Below are 20898 nucleotides of genomic sequence, written 5' to 3' on the forward strand. Positions count from 1 at the left end.
ATGTGGTCGACCTATGTGTGCAAGTTGCTACAATGGAAGTCAAAGGGGAAACAACAATTCACAGGAAAGAGTACAAAGGCATCACAGAAAAAGAACACAGATTTTGTCAACACCTGAGATTCTGGTTCTTCAAAGACATTTCCAAGAAAAGTTGCTAAGAAAGGTGGATCTAAAATCACATCTAAGAACTTTGAGAAAAGTGTCCCAAAACCAGGGGAAAAGGGTGAGAAGCAGTTGAAGAGTAAGCAACAATGGGACAAGGCACCAAGGAATTCAACAAGAAGAGAAAATTTCAGCCAGATGGCAAAAGTGTTGAAACAACAGCCAAGAAGCCCAAATGGGGTAACTTCGAAAAGAAGAAGAACTGAAGCAGAGCAGGCAACTCAGTGACAAAACTATGACACTGTCGTGTGAGCAAAGCACATTTGGAAGACTTTAAGAAGAAAAGACTGTGACAAAGAAAAAAGAGTAAAGTTAATGAATGACTTGCAGAAGTTGATTCAAGGGAAAATTCAAACTGTTGCATTTATTAGTCGGGCATGTTGGCACATGCCTGTAATCCCAGCTACTCAGGAGGCTGAGGCACCAGAATCCTTGAGCCTGGAAGATAGAATGTGCAGAGAGCTGAGATCCTGCCACTGCACTCCAGCCTGGGGGACAAAGCAAGACTCTGCCTCAAACAAACAAACAATTGTATTTGCACATGATTAAACTCATGTAATGCAATGTTACATTCAGTGTGGTAATGAAGAATAGTCAAAACAGGCTTTCGAAGAATTGGGAGATTATTTGGTAGAATTAAGTAAAGCCAAATACTCCAGAAATATTGTAAAGAAATGTCTTGGGTATGGAAGTCAACCACAGATTGAGGAGACAATGAGAAGTTTTAAAGGCCCCATGAGGGATGCTGTGGCAGGCAGAAGCATCAGCCATTGTGGAGGATGCATATAATGGAAAAGCCACTTTGGAGCACAGGAACATGCTGATAGAAGAGTTCTATGGGAATATATTTCACCTTTACAAGTCAGCTGATCACCAAACTCCAAAGTATTAGAGGTACAGCCAGAAAAATTAAGAGCTTATTATATGGATGAAATGAAACATATTCTAACTCCAGTGGCCCAAAAAGAAGCTGCGATTAAGCATTCATTGGTGCATATTCTTGGACTTTTTAAAAATTTACCTGTGCACCCCCCAAACTCAGATCAGAAATGACTGAAGTCATCCACAAAGCAGTGGTATAGCTAGCACACACACACACGAGGGCATGGGTGGCCATGCACTGCCTGTGGCACAGCATGCCCAAGAATAGGAAAGTGACTGTGAAAACAGTGAAGACTTATATTGAAAAAGTGACTGATGGCCAATATTCTCATTTGGTTTTACTGACAACATTTGATTGTATTGATGATATTAAGCTTGTGAAGCAGATAATCATCATAACAGGAATTAGCAGTTCATTGCCTAGCAGAGAACATTACAAACATGGAAGAAAGGTCCTGTTGTATTTACTAAACCCCAGAGATCCTGTACATCCAGTATGAAAAATCACTGAGTTTGTGCAAAAAGGAGATGGAAATGCACACAGTAATGAAGACATAGAAATCTGCAGGCATGAGCTCCTAGAATCCATTTCTCCAGTTTTGTTAAGCTACCTGCAAGGACATGCCCAAGAGGTGGTGCTAGGTAAGTCTGCATGTGTTGTTATCTGACATTCTGGGATCTGCCACTGGAGATGTTCAGCTTGCCATGAATGCCATTGCTGCTTGGCAGCAGCGAACTGCAACCCGGTGGCAAGGACAGAGAGCTTCACATTGCAGAACATCCTGCAGGACATCTAGTTTTGAAGTGGTTAATAGAGCAAGATAAAAAGATGAAAGAAAATGGGAGAGAAGGTTGCTTTGAAAAATCATTTGTAAAGTATGTTACTATGAGGAACCTGAAGACCTGGGCGAGTGTAAATCAAGGTGCCTTTATTCTTTCTCGCCTCCTCCAGGCTGTGACCAAGAAGTTGCAAACAAACTCAAAGCTGGACTGAAAAGTTTGATTCCTACATTGGAAAAAAAAAAAAGGTACCAACAAAAGAATAGAAACTCTACTTGAAAAATTGGGCTCATGGGTGGAAAGAGTTAAGAGCAGGATGAAATCATTTTTCCTGTTTCCTGTTCTGTTTCCCAATGCAGAATAAAAGGGCTAGGGTCCATCTTACTGGTAATTTGGGTGCTCTATACCTATGTTTCTTCTTTGTATAAGAATCTATTTATGAAATTGTTTTTAAAATGAAAAAGTCAATATTTGGCTATGAGATACCATTAGTAGTGAATTTACATCATGGAGCTATTTTGACCAAATAACACGGCAATGAAAGTACAAAAGAAAAAGCATTAGAAACATGAGAAATCAAAATGTTACTACTGTCATGGGTGATGTTCTTGCCCCACCATCAAGCAAGGTAGATCAAATAGACAAAAAGACATATTTAAACATATATTTATAGTTTTGTTTCTACATTGCTCAAAACTCTGATAGATTTTTATCAAACACCCAGAATATGTTTATGCTGGACTGTGTTTCAGCATAGGCTGTGATACAAACCTACAATTCTTTGGTGGCCCCGAAGGCACCTCAAGAGACAAGGAATGATCCTCCAAAGCAGCTCAAACTGAGGGTCAAGAGGCTTGAGTGACGTGGAAGATACCTGCCATATGTAAAACGGTACTGTGGGCAGAGAAAATGAACAGTGTTTCAAACCCAAGCCCCAAACTCGAAATCATAAGGACAGAATCTCTGACTGTTAAATGTAGAGTTGTGATCACGCTGCTTTAAGTATTCAAGACTCTGTATACTGCTGTGCTATAGCTGGCCTAGAGTTAGAACCTGAGCAACGCCATTTTATACAAGACAAAGCTGTTTTCCCAAAAGTTGTAACGGCTGCCCCATCCTCCTTGCAATAACTGCTGTCCTTGGCTTCTGTAAATAAAAACAGCTAGCTTTGAAAAAAGCCCACCATGTAAAGCTGCTTGCCTTTGCTAATCGGTAACTGCCGGAATTGCTCACCCTTTGCTTATCAGTAACTGCCGGAATTGCTTCTGTAAAGTTGTCCGCCCTGCATCCCCTCACCCTCTTGGTCCTAAAACCAGGATGTGGTTTTTCAGCTTAAAAACCCTGCTCTCCCTGAGTTCACGGCCATGGGTTGGAGAGACGTGAGTCCTCTGTGGCCGCTGGCAATAAAGACCCTACAGTTTGGCATATTTTTGTCTTGGTGTTATTTTAATCTCGCGTTCAATACTTCACTGCCATTCGGGATGAGTACCATCAAGATTCTAATTATTTGATAATGATGAACGAATCTCCAAAACGACACAAGAGAAGCCAGGTAGTGAGTTGTACCACTGCAGTAGGCAGCTTCTAAGAGAGCTACTAATGATCCCTGTCTCCCCGTTTCCTGGTATTCATGCCATTGGGTAATTCTTTCCCTGCAAGTGTGATCTGAACCTACAGACTTGCTTCTAATGAGGGGAATACAGCAGAAATACATCTGGAAAGATACACCCGAGATCAGATTACAAATAAGTCTTGGTTGCTTGCTTGCTCTGATGGAAACCAGCTGCCATGCTGTGAGCTGTACTATGAAGAGGCTCACATGGCAAAAAATGAAGGGAGGCCACTGGTCAGCAGCCAGCGAGGAACAGACGCCCTTAGTCCAACAACCCAGGAGGAAGCAAATCCTCCAACAACCACATGAGTGTTCTTGGAAGTGGATCCTTCCTTCTAAGTACAGCTTTGAGCCAACTGCAGCCCCAGCCGATATCTTGACTGCAGCCTTATGAGGGACCCTGAGCCAGGGGGCCCAACTAAGCTGCAACCAGATTCCTCACCCACAGAAATTGTGAGGTGAGAAAATGCTGTTTCATGCTGCTACATTTTGGGGTAATTTTTTTCAGCAGTCATAGATAACTAATATAATTCACTGAATTATAATTAAATTAATGGATATCCCATTGTATATGAATCCATAGCATATTTTATTGACAAATATGATACATGAAATATTTATAAGCTCTGATTATATACTAGGCTATAAGAAAAATCTCAATAAATATAAGAAAGCAGAAATTTGCAGTTTATTTTCTTTGGTTAGGAAACATTTTTATTTAAGTTGAAACCAAAAGCTCTCTCTGATCACATGGAAATTTTTCTTCTTTTTGTATGCATTATACATACTAAATTGTGCATACAACATGCATAAGCAGTTTAAATAGTAATTATAAAGTGAATATCCAGGTAGACATTGTACAGGTCAAGAAACAGAACACTGCCAGGACCAGAAGCCCCCTGTTCCTTGATCACAGTCCCTCCCTCTCACCGAGGTAAACCCTGTTCCAACTTTTAATAAATCATGTCTTTGCTTTTTCTTTATCTTACCCCCATGTGTGCATCATAATATATGTATTTTATGAGAAAAAGCTCACTTTTTCTCGAGCTTAGTAATGTGTCTTAGCTTGGATCCTCACATGCAGTCTAGGACAGAGTCAGGTTCATGTGACTTGTGGAGCTCCTGCTTTCAGGAGAAAAGTGGTGAAAGCAGCAGGACAGGGCAGAGACAGAAGCGAGGCAAGGATGAGGTGTCAGTTCTGTCTGATCTCAAAGCAGGGGCTCTGGAGCTTAAATAGCAGCACAGTGTTGGTCCCACCAAGACACTTGTGATAGCCTGTTACTAAGTCTTTGGTCAACATGTTCCGGGGGTAGCCCTTGAGCCAAGGGCAATTTTCCAGAAAAGGGACCAGCTCTGAGTCATTAACAACCAAAACTCCCAGGAGCTGGGGGCAATGGCTTGGAAAAGTAGATCTGAATGGTATTCACCATATAGTATGTTTATGAGATTCATACTCTCCATACGTGTAGCTGCGTTCCTGTATTTTCATTGCCAAATAGTATTTCACCGCATGAATATATCACATGCTGTCAATGGACATTTGGGGTATTTCTAGATTTGCCTATAAAAAATAATGCTGTTTTTAATGACTCAAGGGGCAAAGAAAAGAAAAGAAAAATAAGTAATGCTGTTTTAACTGTTCTTACTATGTCTTGTGTTGGACAAGTGTAAAAGTATGTATCTCTACGGCATATCTAGGAGTGGAATTGCAGGGATATAGGATGTGTGCACCTTTTATTTTATTATATTATAACAATTGTTTTCCAATTTACACTAACACTGGGATTCTTTTCATTGCTCTACATCTTTGCTAACACTTGTATTGTGACACTTTTAGTTTTAGCCATTTTAGTAAGTTGGTAATGGTATTTCCTTGAGGTTTTAATGTATTTTTCATATGAATAATAATGATATTGCACACCTTCTCACACATTTATTGGCTGTTTGGAAATTCTAGTTTATAAAGCTTCTGTTCAAGTCTTTTGCCTTTTTAAAAAATATGTTTGTTTTTTCATATTGATTTATAGATGTCCTAATTACTGTTACTTTGTCAGTTTTATGTGTTGGAAAAATCTTTTCCCATTCTGTAATCTGTCTTTTCACTCTCTTTTTGATGACTTTTAATGAATACAAATTTTATTTTATTAGAATCTAATTTCTTAAACTTTTCTTTTATGGCTAAGCTTTTTATGTTTTATTTTAGAAATTTTTTCCAAACCTAAAATCATGAAATATTTTTCTATATTACTTTATCAAAGCCTCATAGTTTTGCTTTCCACTCTTAAATCTTAACCCGTCTATGATTTATTTGGTGTATGGTATGATGTAAATATCCAATTTTGTATTTTCACCATATAAATAGCCAATTGTCCCAGTATCATTTATCAAAAAGTTTACCTTTTCCCCATTGATCTTAAATACCATCTCTGTCACATATAAAGTTTCCATATTTGTATGTTTGTTTCTATTCCATTGGCCTGTTGTATTATGTGCATTAATGCTTCCACCTAGCTCTATTTGAAGGGAGCCCTTTAATCTTAGTTCTTTAGTTCCACCAAAAACCTGTTGGGATTTTCACTGGAACTGCACTGAATCTATTGATTAATTTTGTATACTTTTCAATTGATTTATGTCCTTTTTAATGTCTGTTTATAAAAGTTTCAAAATTTAACTAAAGTATAACATGCATACAGAGAAATATACAAATTATAGTAGACAATGAAATGAATTTTCACAAAGCTAATGCCCCTAAGTAACCAGTACGCAGATTAACCAAAAAAAAAAAAAACCCACAGAATTCCAAACCCCTCAAAAATCCCCTTGTTAACTGCTAACTTTACCCACAAGGGGAAACCACCTTGAGTTCTAATACCATATATGAATTTTTTCCACTTTTGAACTTTATATAAATGGAATCATTCAGTATGTACTCGCTTTCTTTCCCACACCAGTATGCTTGTGAAATTCATTCATGTTGTTCAGAGAGTTATATTTTGTTTATTCTCTTTGCTGTAGTGTTCCACTGTATGAATTCCACTGTATGAATTTACCACAGTATATTAATCTATTCTACTGCAGATGGACATTTGAGTTATTTCTAATTGAGCCTATTACAAACAGTAATAAGTATTATTTCACATATCTTTTGGGAACATACACATGTATTTCTATTAAGGATATAACTGTAAATGTAATTGCTAGGTCATACGTTTTGCCCTTAGCAAATACTGCCAAGGGGTCTTCCAAAGTGGATTGTGTCAGTTCATATTTCCACAGCAACGTAGCCGTGTATAAAAGGCCGAGTTGATCCTCAAGCTCATCCGTACTTCCTATTGTCTAGTTTTATTCAGCCATTCTAGGGGTATTGAGTGGTATCGAATTGTGGCGTTAATGTGCATATCCCTGATCCACAACTTTTCCTGTGTTTATTGTCCTTTGCATATCCCTGTCTGTGAAGGATCTGACCAGGTCTTTTCTCCACTTTTCTATTCAGTTGTCTGTCTTTTGTTTATTGAATTTCAAGAGTTTCATTATCTGAATCTATTAGGTTCTTGACTTTGGGACAGTATGTGGCAAAATTTTTTTTAGTGTGGGAATCCTAATGCATCCAAATCTTTTTGGTTCCTGGAGTTCGAAATGAAAATGTAGATAATGAAGGATACCTGAAGTCACTATAGGTCTATTCCTGCTGATTCTGGCTGATGTCACCCTATTTTCTGGTGAGCTTGGGTATTACGAGAGCACATATTCTTTAGATTCTCTGATGCCTAAAATAATGGCGCCTGCCTCCAGAGGGGACTTGCACTCTTCAGGCACCTAGGATCAGTCCAGGACTTCTTTAAACCAGTTCCAGGCATAGGGTTTTTTGGACCATCCAGGTGAGATGAATTGGAGTTACAAACTCACAGAGACTGCCAGCACATGCTTGTCACTTCACAGAGACGGGGTTTTTCTTTACCTTCCCTGCTATGCACTGTTCAACACCAAAGGATTTTTTTTTCCCTTAAGATCTCCTGGGGAAGTGTTGGAGGGTTAGAGGGTAAAAGTGGGTTTACATTTACTTCTAATCATTCCTAACCTAAGGAAGTAGGCCTTTCAGGTCCTAACCTTATGGAGGAAGGTTTCCTATTAGACTCCCTACCTTTGCCAGAACAGAAACTTTAATCTCTGAACTTGTGGGCCCTGAAAAAATAAAAACAATAAAACCCAGGTTTCCTTCATTGGCATACGTCCACAGAGGCAAAATCAACTTCTGTGTTCTGAGATAGGGTTTGGCTCTGTTGGCCAGGCTGGAGTGCAGTGGCAGGATCTTGGCCTACTGTGACCTCTGCCTTTGAGGTTCAGGCTACCTTCCTACCTCAGCCTCCTGAGTAGCTAAGACTACAGGCACGTGCCAGCACACCCAGTTAATTTTTTGTAGATATGGGGTTTCCCCATGTTGCCCAGGCTGGTCTTGAACTCCTGAGCCCAAGCAATCTGCCTGCCTCAGCCTCCCAAAGTGCTGGGATTGCAGGCGTGAACCACCACCCAGTTGCAACTTCTGTGTCCTGCTTTCCCCTCTAGATTCTAGTTGCCATGTAGATTTTGTCATGATAAATCCTATCTTACCACCTTTCTCATGCTTTTCAGACTTTTCCAATTTTTGTACAGCATTTTTCAGTTGTTCTCAACCGGTAGATTAGTCTGAATAGTTTACTGACTACATTACCCAAAATATAACTCCTTTTGAGTTTTCAGACTGCCAAATAATTATGAAAACAGGCAGGGAATATCTTAAATGAAATGGCTAAAATTATTCTTAATCCAATTTTGTATTTTCACCATATAAATAACCAGCTGTCCCAGTATCATTTATCAAAAAGTTCATCTTTTCCTCATTGATCTTAAATACCATCTCTGTCACATATAAAGTTTCCATATTTGTATGTTTGTTTCTATTCCATTGGCCTGTTGTCTTAGGTACATTAATACTTCCACCTAGTTCTCTTTGAGTAAAAAAGAGAGGATTACAGGTGTAAGCCACTGTGTAAAAAGTTTAAAGACCAGTTCATGTAAAAATATATAAGATACAGTCAATCCCGTAATTTAGAGGTAAATCATAGCAATAAGTACTTTTGTTGTTCTTGTTTTTGTTTGCTTCTTTGGAGACAGGGTCTCTCTCTGTCACCCACGTTGGAGTACAGCGGCATGACCATAGCTCACTGCAGCCTTAAACTTCTGGCCTCACACGATCCTCCTACCTCAGTCTCCTGAGTAGCTGGGACTATAGGCACATGCCACCATGCTCAGCTAACTTTTTGTATTTCTTATAAAAACAGGGTTTCATCATGTTTCCCAGGCTGGTCTCAAACTCCTGGCTCAAGCAATCCACCAGCCTAGTGCTCCCAAAGTGCTGGGATTACAGGCAAGAACCACTGTGCCCAGCTGGGACAAGTAATTTTCAAAGTCAACTTCCCAGAGCCTCACAAGAGTATGGCACATGAAAGGAGATGGCAGGACATCATATTAGCAGGGGTCCAACCTTTCCCCTCCTGGTCACCCAGAGCAGCTCCATTTACATTGATACCTAGACTTGACCAAAAATAACACATAGAACAGATAAGCATTACAAATTGCATCAAGGGTCCCCAAGACCACCCCTGGTTTTGAGGCTTCTCTAGATGGACTCGCAGGACTCAGCATACTGTTGCACTCATGCCTACGGTTTATTACAGGGAAAGAATACAAAGCAATAAAAGGAAAGACTCACATTTCCATGTGAAGTCGAGAGAAAACCAGATGCAGACTTCCTAGAGGCTTCTCCCATCGGAAGCACACGGATGTGCTTCCTTCTCCAGCAACAAGGTGACAACACCACTGAAGTGCTATCTGCCAGGGATGCTCACTAGAGACTCAGTGCCCAACATTTTGTGGAAGTTGGTGGTATAGGCAGCCTATGCCTGGCACATGCCAAAATTTCAAATTCCTAGACAAATAGCAGTTGTTCAGCATAAACTATATTGTGTGCACAAAGCAATCCCAACACAGTAAATCGCCCTTATCATGTAGGAAATGGTGGGAACCCTCCCAAAAGCCAGGTTACCATATGCCAACCATGGGCAACGTTGCAAGAGACCTTTCTGAAAATAGCTGTCTCAGGTCCGCTGTGGCAACTCTTTTCTACACACAAAAAAGGAAATACATCATTTTAAACTGATACTATATGCCTATAAAATATAAAGGAATTATCTGATAAGCTATTAAAATAAATAAGAGCTTATAAATATGACAATGTAGAATCAGTATTTTTATATACTAGCAGTAACATATACAAACCAACAAACAAAAGGTCCTACATGCAATAGCAACGAAAACATATGTAGTGACAACATGAAGTAAAAATACAAATTGTATTAAGAAATATAAAATAAAACTTGAACAAGTACACAGATGATTATTCCTGATTAGGAAGACTGGATATAAAAATGATGTTCAAAATTAATTTATGGGTCTAATGTAACCACAATCAAAATCTCTGCTGCTTTGAGTTCCTTCTTTAAAAGAAAAACATGGGTTTTGGGGGGTTTTGCCTACTTTGATAAAATGATTTCAAAGTTCACTCAGAATAAAAAGGGAAGAAAATTTAGAAAAAAAAATAGTTTTTAGAGGATGAGTCCTATTCTGTTTTAATCACTTACAATGATATGGAAATTAAAACACTGTGGTAATTGTACTAAGAATAGCCTTGATCAATTCAACAGTTCAGTCCAAATACGGTCTTATTATATGAATAACAAAGAATGCCTCACAAATCGATGAGGAAGACAAAAGTTTACCAGTATATGATTTAGAAATAACTATTTGACAATTTGGAACACATTAATCTAAACCCTCATTATTTTTTTAAAGAAAGCCAATCATGTCTGATCTTTTTATTACTGCAAATAGCCATTATTAAATATAATTAAAACCAAGATGTGTTTGGCTTTGAAAAAAAATTTACAGTTACATTAGTATTTGCTACTTTGATATGTCAAAAAAAGTCGGTAAAATAAAAGTGCAGACAGGCCTGGGAAAAATACTGCAAAGAGTTAATATAATATACAGTCACACATTACTTAATAAAGAGACACATTTTGAGAAATATATGACTCGGTAGTTTTGCAGTGAGAACATCACAGCATGTACTTACACAAACCTAGATGGTACAGCCTACTGCACACCTAGGCTATATGGTATTGCCTATTTCTTCCAGACTACAAACCTGTACAGCAGGTTACTATACTGAAAACTGTAGGCAATTGTAACACAATGGTAAGTATTTGTGTATTAATATATCTAAACACAGAAAAGGTACAGTAAAAACGTAGTATTAAAGGAAACATGGTGCACCTGTGTGGGGCACTTACTATGAATGGAGCCTGTAGGACTGGCAGTTGCTCTGGGTGAGTCAGTGAGTGGGTGGTGAGTGAATGTGAAGAACATTACCATACACTACTGTAGACTTTATAAACAGTATATACTTGGGCAACTTTAAATTTATTTAAAAATACAGTTTTTTCTTTGATAATTAATTAACTTTGGCTTACTGTATGACCACCACCATATATGCAGTCTATTGTTGACAGAAATGGCTTTATGCAGGACATGGCTGTATTATATCTTTACATGAAGCAGAGGTTATAGTAGAAAGTATCTTGCCCATGGCCATGTGGCCTTGGATAAATCATTTAGCTTCTCTAAACCTCAATTTCCTTCCTTCTTACAGGCTGTGGCAAGGAATAAATATATGTAAAGCTCTTAGCATAATATTCTCCTTATTATGGTTGACTAACAAATGATAGCTAATTAGTAGTGGTGGTAATGGTAATTATAGGTGTAATGATAGGAAGAGCGCACATAACTAAGAAAACACTGTCCCCAAAGATAAATGCATTAAAAACATGTACAGAGAATTCTCAAAGGAGGAAATAAAATTCATGAACTTAGAAAAATGAACTCAACAAACGTTTAAAAAGTTCAAATAAGAACCATGAAATGGCATTTTTTGGGCCACTAAATTATCAAAACATTTTTTAAAAAGTAGAACCCAGTTCTGGGAGGGTGTATTGGAATTGGTATTTGCATACATTGCTGATGATATGTAAATTAGCACAACCCTGCTAGGAAGTAATGTGGAAATATGTGCCGTCATCTCCCCAAAAGATCATATTCTCTGATTTAGTAATTTCAAGGCTGAGATTTACTCCTAGGAACAGACCCCAAACATGAAAATGCCGTGTGTGTACAAATGTTAAATGTAGTTGTTCTTGAATAATTAAAAACAATCTAGCTGTCCAGCAACAGGAGAAATTACTACAATTTACTCTGTAGATATGATGATTAGAATGTTACTCAGAAAATACAAGAAGTAAGGTCCAGCATGGTGGCTCACACCTGTAATCCTAGCACTTTGGGAGGCCAAGGTGAGCGGATTGCCTGAGCTCAGGGGTTGAGACCAGCCTGGGCAAAATGATGAAACCCTATCTCTACAAAAATACAAAAAATTAGCCGTGTGTGGTGGTGGGCACCTGTAATCCCAGCTACTGAGGAGGCTGAGGTGGGAGAATTGCTTGAATCTGGGAGGCAGAGATTGCAGTGAGCCAAGATCCTGCCACAGCACTCTAGCCTAGGCGACACAGTGAGACTCCCCTCAAAAACAACCAACCAACCAAGAAGTAGTCTAGGCACAGTGGCTCACGCCTATAATCCCAGTACTTTGGGAGGCCAAGGTGGGCAGATTGTTTGAGGCCAGGAGTTCAAGAGCAGCATGGGCAACATTAGCAAAATCCCATTGCTCCCCAAAATACAAAACATTAACCAGGCATGGTGGCAAGTACCTGTAGTCTCAGCTACTCAGGAGGCTGATGTGGGAGGATCACTTGAGCCCAGGAGGGAAAGGTTACAACGAACTGAGATTGATCCACTGTCTTTAGTCTGGGTGACAGAATGAGACCTTGTCTCCAAAAACAGTTAAAAAATTAAAAAGAAAATATAATATTAGGCCAGGTGCGGTGGCTTATGCCTGTAATCCTAGCACTTTGGAAAGCCAAGGCAGGTGGATCACGAGGTCAGGAGTTCACGATCAGCCTGGCCAAGATGGTAAAACCCTGTCTCTACTAAAAATACAAAAATTAGCCAGGTGTGGTGGCAGGCACCTGTAATCTCAGCTACTTGGGAGGCTGAGGCAGAGAATTGCTTGGAGCCGAGAGGCCAAGGTTGCAGTGAGCCGAGATCGTGCCACTGCATTCCAGCCTGGGCGACAGAGCAAGACTTCATCTCAAAAAAAAAAAAAAAAAAGAAAATACAACATGAAAAAATAAAGCAGGAAGCAGCATTTTATGTGTATTATAGAGCAGACAAAAGTGAAAGGACATATTTTAATTTAGAAACAGTAATATTAAAAGGTATGATGGGCCAGGCGCGGTGGCTCAAGCCTATAATCCCAGCACTTTGGGAGGCCGAGGCGGGTGGATCACGAGGTCAAGAGATCGAGACCATCCTGGTCAACACGGTGAAACCCCGTCTCTACTAAAAATACAAAAAATTAGCTGGGCATAGTGACGCATGCCTGTAATCCCAGCTACTTAGGAGGCTGAGGCAGAAGAATTGCCTGAACCCAGGAGGCGGAGGTTGCAGTGAGCCGAGATCGCGCCATTGCACTCCAGCCTGGGTAACAAGAGCGAAACTCTGTCCCAAGAAAAAAAAAAAAGGTATGATTATGGAGAATTACTACTTTTATAATTTATAAATTATAGTTAATTAAAACTAGATTTTGATAATTATTTCCACATGAGCTCTTTCTTCTTTAAATGATACCGAAATTTATCTCAAAATCTTGACATTGACAGTCCTGAGTTTTTTTATATTACTCCTGTAGAGGGAGCACAAGTGCTTAAAATATTTCATAACCGTAAGCTGTTTCACAATAGTCAAGAATTTTAGAAGGGCAAGAAAACACAGTAATCTACTGCAGTTTATCAATATTGTAGTCTGGTGTAGATAATCTAGTCTTAGATACAGAAGATGACCTCTAGCTATAAGTAATTTATTTTCTGTTATTAGTGCTGCTTTTAAGTGACACCAATTTTCTTGCATTGAGTATATCATCTTTTTGAGTTGAAGTTCCTGGTAGAGAGGAAAATGATGAAAAGGAAAAGAAAATCAAGGATACAAGCTACTCTCAAAGTCCTAATATTAGTGACATGGAATTACAATATAATTGTTCCTTGAATTTCCAAAGAAAAGTGCTATCAGTCCATTTAACTTTTTGTTGTTGTTGTTGTTGGTTGTTTGTCATTGGTATCCTATTAATGCTGAGTTCCACAGAGCACCAAGAGAAGGAAAGGAAAGAATGTGTATCTTTGATGCATTAGTCAATTTGACTAGGTGTCTACCGAGGCAGGGCAAATCTGATCAAGGATCCAATGTGTCTCTTGCTATGCCAATTGCAAAAGGACATGGGGTTTAGCTTTGGATGGTCCTTAGGGTCAGCCACTCTCTAGCTCTGAGTCTACTCTAAATGTTCTCAAGTTTGTTGCTTTTGAATTTCAAAAACTCTAATTAAGGTGCATAGTTTCCTTCTTGTAATCCAGTTTTGCCATGAAGCTACTTGGAGTCAAGAACAACATGAACAGCCATAGCTTCTTCACAAGTACTTACTCCTCCCTCCATCTTTATATACCCAGACAACAACAAAGACAATAAAAGATGGGGATGATAGAAACCTGAGAACTCTTGTTTCTTCTGACCCGAATAATGAACTTCTTTTCAAATAACATAACAAGTCCTAGTTGCTCTCTGGGCTCATGGACTGAAGAGAACAGCAGATGAACTATTTCTCACAGTTCCTCTATAGTTCATCTCATAGTTCATTTAGAGGTAGAAATGCCCCATCAAACTTATCTCTTAGGGGAAGGCTTGCTCAGGAATCTTAGTCCTCTCTTGGATCTAGCCTGACAGATGAGACAAAAGGCCAGGATCCTGCAGGACTATCCCAGCTGTGGAGCCCTTGCCCAAAATGTAGGTGGTGAGTTCACTCCCTGCCTGTAGGGACATTTTCATCCATCTTCTTTGCACTTTCAAACTACTACTACTACTACTACTTATTGTAATTACGTTTTACTATTATTTAAAAGGATGTGAGCATTGTAGAAAGTTATTTCCCCCAAATCCAAAACCCTTGCTAATTTTACTTAAGGTTCTCCAGCTTTCCATGTCAATACATTTTCATCTTGTCTAATATCTAGTCCATATTCAAATTTCCACAATTTGTTCCCAATGTGTCCCTTATAGTTCATTTGTTCAACCCACAGCCCAATCTAGGACCATGCATTGCTTCTGGTTGAAATGTCCTTCAAGTTTCTTGATCTAGCCAACTCTCCCTTCTTTTTCCTCCTTCTTTTTTTGTTTTGAGACAGAGTCTTGTTCTATCACCCAGGTTGGAGTGCTGTGGTGCAATCGCAGCTCACTGCAACCTCAACCTCCTGGACTCAATCAATCCTCCTGCCTCAGCTTCCCAAGTAGCTGGGACTATAGGTGGGCACCACCATGCCTGGCTATTTTTTCTGTTTTTAAATAGAGATAAGGTTTTGCCATGTTGACCAGGCTAGTCTCAAACTCCTAGGCTCAAGCAATCCACTCACCTCAGCCTCCCAATGTGCTGGGCTTACAGGCATGAGCCACTGCACCTGGTCCTGTATTTCTTCTTTTTAATGACTCTGACTTGTTGGAGAGCCAACCAGGCCAGTTTTCCTAATTCCTGACTTTGTCTGCTTGCCATCTACCATACCATTCAACTTATTCCTCAACTGCTGAAGTTTACATCTGAACGTTAAAACTAAATACAATAAATTCAAGTTAATTTTTGTTGTTGTTGTTGTTTTTCCGAGACAGAGTCTTGCTCTGTCACCAGGCTGGGGTGCAGTGGCATGATCTCAGCTCACTGCAACCTCTGCCTCCTGGGTTCAAGCAGTTCTCCTGCCTCAGCCTACTAAGTAGCTGGGACTATAGGCACACGCCACCATGCCCAGCTAATTTTTGTATTTTTAGTAGAGACAGGGTTTCACCACGTTGGCCAGGATGGTCTCGATCTCTTGACCTTATGATCCACCGACTTCAGCCTCCCAATGTGTTGGGATTACAGGCATGAGACACCATGCCCGGCCTCAAGTTAATTTTTCAATCTGTCATAGATGGTGGTATACTTCACATTGCATCTTCATCATATTAGAGAAGATAGAGATTAATTGCTTGCTAAGATTCATCCCTGGGTTAGGCTAATAGTCTCAGGCTTTTATTGAGTGACAGAATACTGATTTTCTAATTCTGTCATTCTTCTACATTCTTGCCTAGGATCCTTCTGAAAACAGAACTTTCCCTCTTCAGATGGAGCTATTTGGTTACTCTAAGATACATTTATTACATAAACGTTAGATACATAAATGCTTAATTTTTCTCTTTTGTTAACAATTGTCAAAGCAAGAAGTCAATTTTCAAGCCATCGCAAATGATGACTTATTCTCATTTTGGCTTTCTCTTTTTTTAGTAACCCTCTAGAAACAAGGATTTAAAAAATTTAGTGTGATTTAATTCATTAAATCATTATTCTTTTTGATGTTCAAACTGTTGCAAATTTGGGTAGGGGTGGGCTCCCAATTTGGACATACTTTTATTTTTATTTCCCATTAAAAATATTTTTAGCATTTTTTAATTTGTCTGTTGATTTGTTTTTGTATATGAATAAGTTCTTCACTGGCAATTTCTGAGATCAGTGAGATCTCAGATCTCAGTGAGACCGTGATTTCCCGAGCAGTATACACTATATCCAGTGTGTAGTCTTGTATTCCTCACCACCCACCACCCTTTCTCCAAGTCCCCAAAGTCCATTGTATCATTTTTATGTTTTTGCACTGTACATATTTTTTCATTTAGATTTTACAGGTAATATTTCTTCCTCTGGGCATTATCTCAGTCCCCAATTTATGCTTAATATTTTTTGTTAATGTTCTTCTCTGTCATTAATTTAGAAATACTCTTATACTATATATCTGTGTATGTTTTGTCTACTATAAAAGACTTTCTACTTTTTAATTTTCAGCTTTACAATTCACACATATAAAAAGTATTTATCCTTATTTGCCAGTCAGTGTTTTGTTGTCCATTTTCTTATCAGTTTTCAAATTGTATTGTTGTTATCACTTCTCTAACAACAAGGCCTCGTGGAGAGGTAGGCAGGAGCCAGGGCATGAAGAGTCTTGTATGCCAAGTTGGAGAATTTAGACTTTCACCTGAAGGCACTCGATAGACATGGAACAGCCATGAGCAAATCTCCTTTTTGTACTGATCAGCTGATCCAGCTATAATATGGAGTATTTCACAGACGTGAAAAGGACTAGAGGCTGGAAACCCAGTGAGGGACCTATCCTGAAGTGATTCATATAACCACATCTAAGAAAGTAGCCGTGGGTATACAGAGAAGTAAACAGATCTCAATGTGTTTAGAAGTAGTCACCAACAAGGGCTGGATACCGTGCCTCATGCCCATAATCCCAGCACTTTGGGAGGCCGAGGCAGGAGGATTGCTTGAGCCCAAGAGGTTGAGGCTGTTGTAAGCTGTCATGGTGCCACTGTACTCCAGCCTGAGTGACAGAGAAAGGGCCTGTCTCTGAAAAAAATAAATAAACAAACAAGAAATAATGGCCAACAGGATTTGGTGATTATTTAGATGTAGAGGCCAAGGAAGAGGGAAAAGTCAAGCATGACTCCAGGTTTCTAGCTTGGGCAACTTCGTGAACAATCATGCCATTCACTGAGATCTAGAACAATGGATGTGAAACCAGCTTCAGGGGGAAGTATGGCATGCTGCCTTTATAAATGCCAAGTTCCACTATGTTTCATCCTCACTGAGTGAGATATTAATGACCGCACTTTCCCAGTGAATGCACTTTTCTATTCCAAGTCATACATATCTTTTCTACTTGAAATCGCCAACATCCCCTCTTTTTTCCTTCCACAACCTCCTCATCCTGCACTACCAGTTCCAGCAACCTACCTACACCTGTGCCCATGTACACTGGCTTCCATCCTGCCTCGGTGGAAGAAAGGCACCTGCTGCTGTCCATAGCGCTCCTCTAATTGTGCCCTAAATCCCTCTCATGTTCTCATGGTGTTTGTGCTGGCAAGTACACTTTTTCTCTCCTGTGTTATCTTTTTCTCCCTCCCTTTAGGATGATTTCCATCTATATGCTACTATCCATTTTAAAAAACAAAACCTCTCTTAACCTCATGGCCCCTCCACTAAATTTTTCAACACCCTCAAAACTCTTCCAATTCATGTTGTCTTTATTCCTAGCTTTACTTTCTCACCTTTTAATTCTCCCCCATTCTCTTTCTTAGCTCCTCTCTATTGAGGTTTTTGTTTCTACCATTCTACAGAAAGAGCTCTCAGGAGGGTCCCCAATGTAGGTACATTCTACGAAAGTCAAGGCCAGTTATCTGCACTCATCTTATTAGACCTTCCAGCAGCACTGGCCAAGTCTCCCAGTCCCTCCTTCATTCATTCAGCACAACTGTACTGAGAACTTACTCTATGCTAGGCATGTTCTAATCCTTATGCATACATCAGTGAATTAAAAGGACAAAGATTCCTGCCTTCTGGGGACTTATATCCCAGTAGGGAGAAACAGTTAACAAGCAAAAAACAATAAATAATAAATTACATGGTATGTTAGAAGGCAAAGGGATATGGGAAGGAAAAAACATAGAACTCAACAATGCCCTTGAAGAGTTTCCCTTTTAGCACATAATTATCCTTATAATGAGACACCCTCTGTGACAATATTTGATATCAAGTCAAATTACAGAATATGTCTCTACATCCTCACATAATAAAAATGAATCACATTTTCATCTGCTATCTTTCTGAACTCAGTGCTCTCCTCCCTCCTAATTCTCCTGGATTTCATGTGAGGACACTGGAGAAAAAACAGAAGGAACAGTTGAAACTCCAGAAGGGAGAGTGGGGATTTGGTATTTCCCATTTGTGATACTATGTATTGGATTTTGGGGGCAGGCGACAGAAATGGAAGTAGCAAACGTCCAGGGTATAAGCTGACTCTTTTCTTGCTCTTTTTCCAATTATGTCAAGTGATAGCTACTTTCTCACTGTGGAGAGTGAGTCAGAAACTCAAAATATGATAAATGGTCTAGGAGTGAAATTCTCTATGGGTTAATACTTTCTGTTTTCATGTTAAAGAAAATAAAGCTATTGTGTAAATATAATTATGTTAAGTACTGATTTTATACTAGGAATAGCAGACTGTTTGCAAAAATGACTGCAATTATTCCTTTGTCGCTGTATGCACACTGCTCCCATCAAGAGGCACAGTCTGTTTTCCCCTCCTTTTATTCAGTCTGCCCTTGGGACTTATGTTGATTAGCAGAATGTGGTGGAAGTGATGGTGTGAAACTTCCTTATCTGGGCCTTTCAGCATCCACTTTCACCCTTTTGGAACATTGTGCCATTACAGGAGCCAGCCCAAGCTAACCTTCTGGGAAAGGAGACAGGCCCTGCCAGCTGAGGCCTCTCAGACAAACTAACCCCCAGTCAAACCACCAGAACACTGCAGCCACAATACTGAGTCCATACAAGACCAGCACAAGAACCTCTCAGATATCTGAGTCTAGCGCAGCGTAATTGACCCATTAACCATAAAACAATAAAATGACTGTTTTAAACTACTAAATTTTGAAGTGGTCTGTTATACAGAAATAGGTAACTGATGTATTAGGCATTAAATATTTATTATTTATTAAAATGATAATTGTTTTAACATTGAGCATTGATCCTTTAATAAGCAGAACTGGAATAAGTAAATTTAACGTTTATGGAAAGAGATAACAGTGAGGAGTATATACTGGAACCTTTTTTTCTTTTTTTTTTTTTTTTTTTTTTTTTTTTTTTTATTTTTATTTTTATTTTTTTTTGGAACCTTTTTTTCAATGAAAAGTCCACTAGACCTATATCTTGGCATAAGTGTTTATTTTTACAAAAACTAATCACATTATACGTAGTGTTTCATGACTCACTGCATCCATTTGACATTGTAGACATCTACCCGTGCCAATAAATACAGAGCTCTATTTTTAAATAGTTGCATAATATTCCATTGAACAGATACACATAATACATTTGTATAACTCCCTTTTGACTGACATCTAGGCTAGTTCTCAATATTAATGTATTATAAATAATAGAGAAAGGACCTTCTTTATACTTACAACTTTGAGTATTTACTCTTTCAGCCTCAGTTTTCTCATCTGTAAAACTGAGATATATCTGACCCCTCCTATAGAATTGTTCTAAAGATTTGTTGGGCACGGTGGCTCACGCCTGTAATCCCAGCACTTTGGGAGGCCAAGGTAGGTGGATTGCCTGAGGTCAGGAGTTTGAGACCAGCCTGGCCAACATAGTGAAACCATGTCTCAACTAAAAATGCAAAAATTAGTTGGATGTGGTGGTGGGCACCTGTAATCCCAGCTATTCGGGAGGCGAGGTTGAAGAATTGCTTGAACCCGGGAGGTGGAGGTTTCAGTAAGCCGAAATCACGCCACTGCACTCTAGCCTGGGCAACAGAGTCAGACTTCATCTCAAAAAAAAAAAAAAAACAAAAAAAACTGATTAATGACACTTGGTGGCTGAAGCAGAAGGATTGCTTGAGGCCAGGAGTTTGAGATTAGCCTGGGCAACATCGTGAGACCCTGTCTATAAAAAAAAAAAAATAGCCAGGCATGATGGTGTACAGCTGTAGTCCCAGCTACTCAGGTGGTTGAGGCAGGAGGATGGCTTGAACCCAGAAGTTCAAGGCTGCAGTGAGCTATGATTGTGGCACTTCACCCCATCCAGCCTGGGTGACAAAATGAGACTCTATCTCTAAATAAATAAATAAATTAGATGAATGAAATAATGCATATGAAGGCCTTAGCAGTTTGGGGAATGTAATGAGCCCTTAATAAACTGTGGTTTTGTCATTATTATTATCTTATTATCGCTTCATTAGGGCAGAGACCATGTCAGCATGGTCCCTCGGTGCCTGGCACATAATAAGTCCTCAGTACTGAAATAGCTGACACCTGCTGAATGCTTTCTATGGGCCAGGCCCTGGGTTCCACTGCAGCCTATGAAGTATTACAGGTACTGCTATTATTCCCATATTACAGATGAGGAAATTGAGGCACATCGAAGTGAGATAACTTAAGAACAGAGCTAAAATTTGATTTCACAGAGCTCTGATTTCAAAGCCCATTCTCTTAAAACTATACCATGCTGCCTCAGTAAATACATCCCCAGTAAATATAGAAATCAATATGAGAGATTTCTAGAAATGCAAGTTCTAGGTCTCAGGACATACATATTTTTAAGGCTTTTAAAACATATGTAACAT

The 20898-nt window shown here is 39.2% G+C and overlaps 1 pseudogene; it reads left to right on the forward strand.

The window, feature by feature from the left end:
• Nucleotides 1-4113, forward strand: LOC116532153 (annotated as a pseudogene).
• Nucleotides 4114-20898: the final 16785 nt, after the last annotated feature.

This window comes from Sapajus apella, unplaced genomic scaffold, assembly GCF_009761245.1.
Source record: "Sapajus apella isolate SASKATOON/1434 unplaced genomic scaffold, GSC_monkey_1.0 scaffold74, whole genome shotgun sequence".
NCBI classification, from domain to species: Eukaryota; Metazoa; Chordata; class Mammalia; order Primates; family Cebidae; genus Sapajus; species Sapajus apella.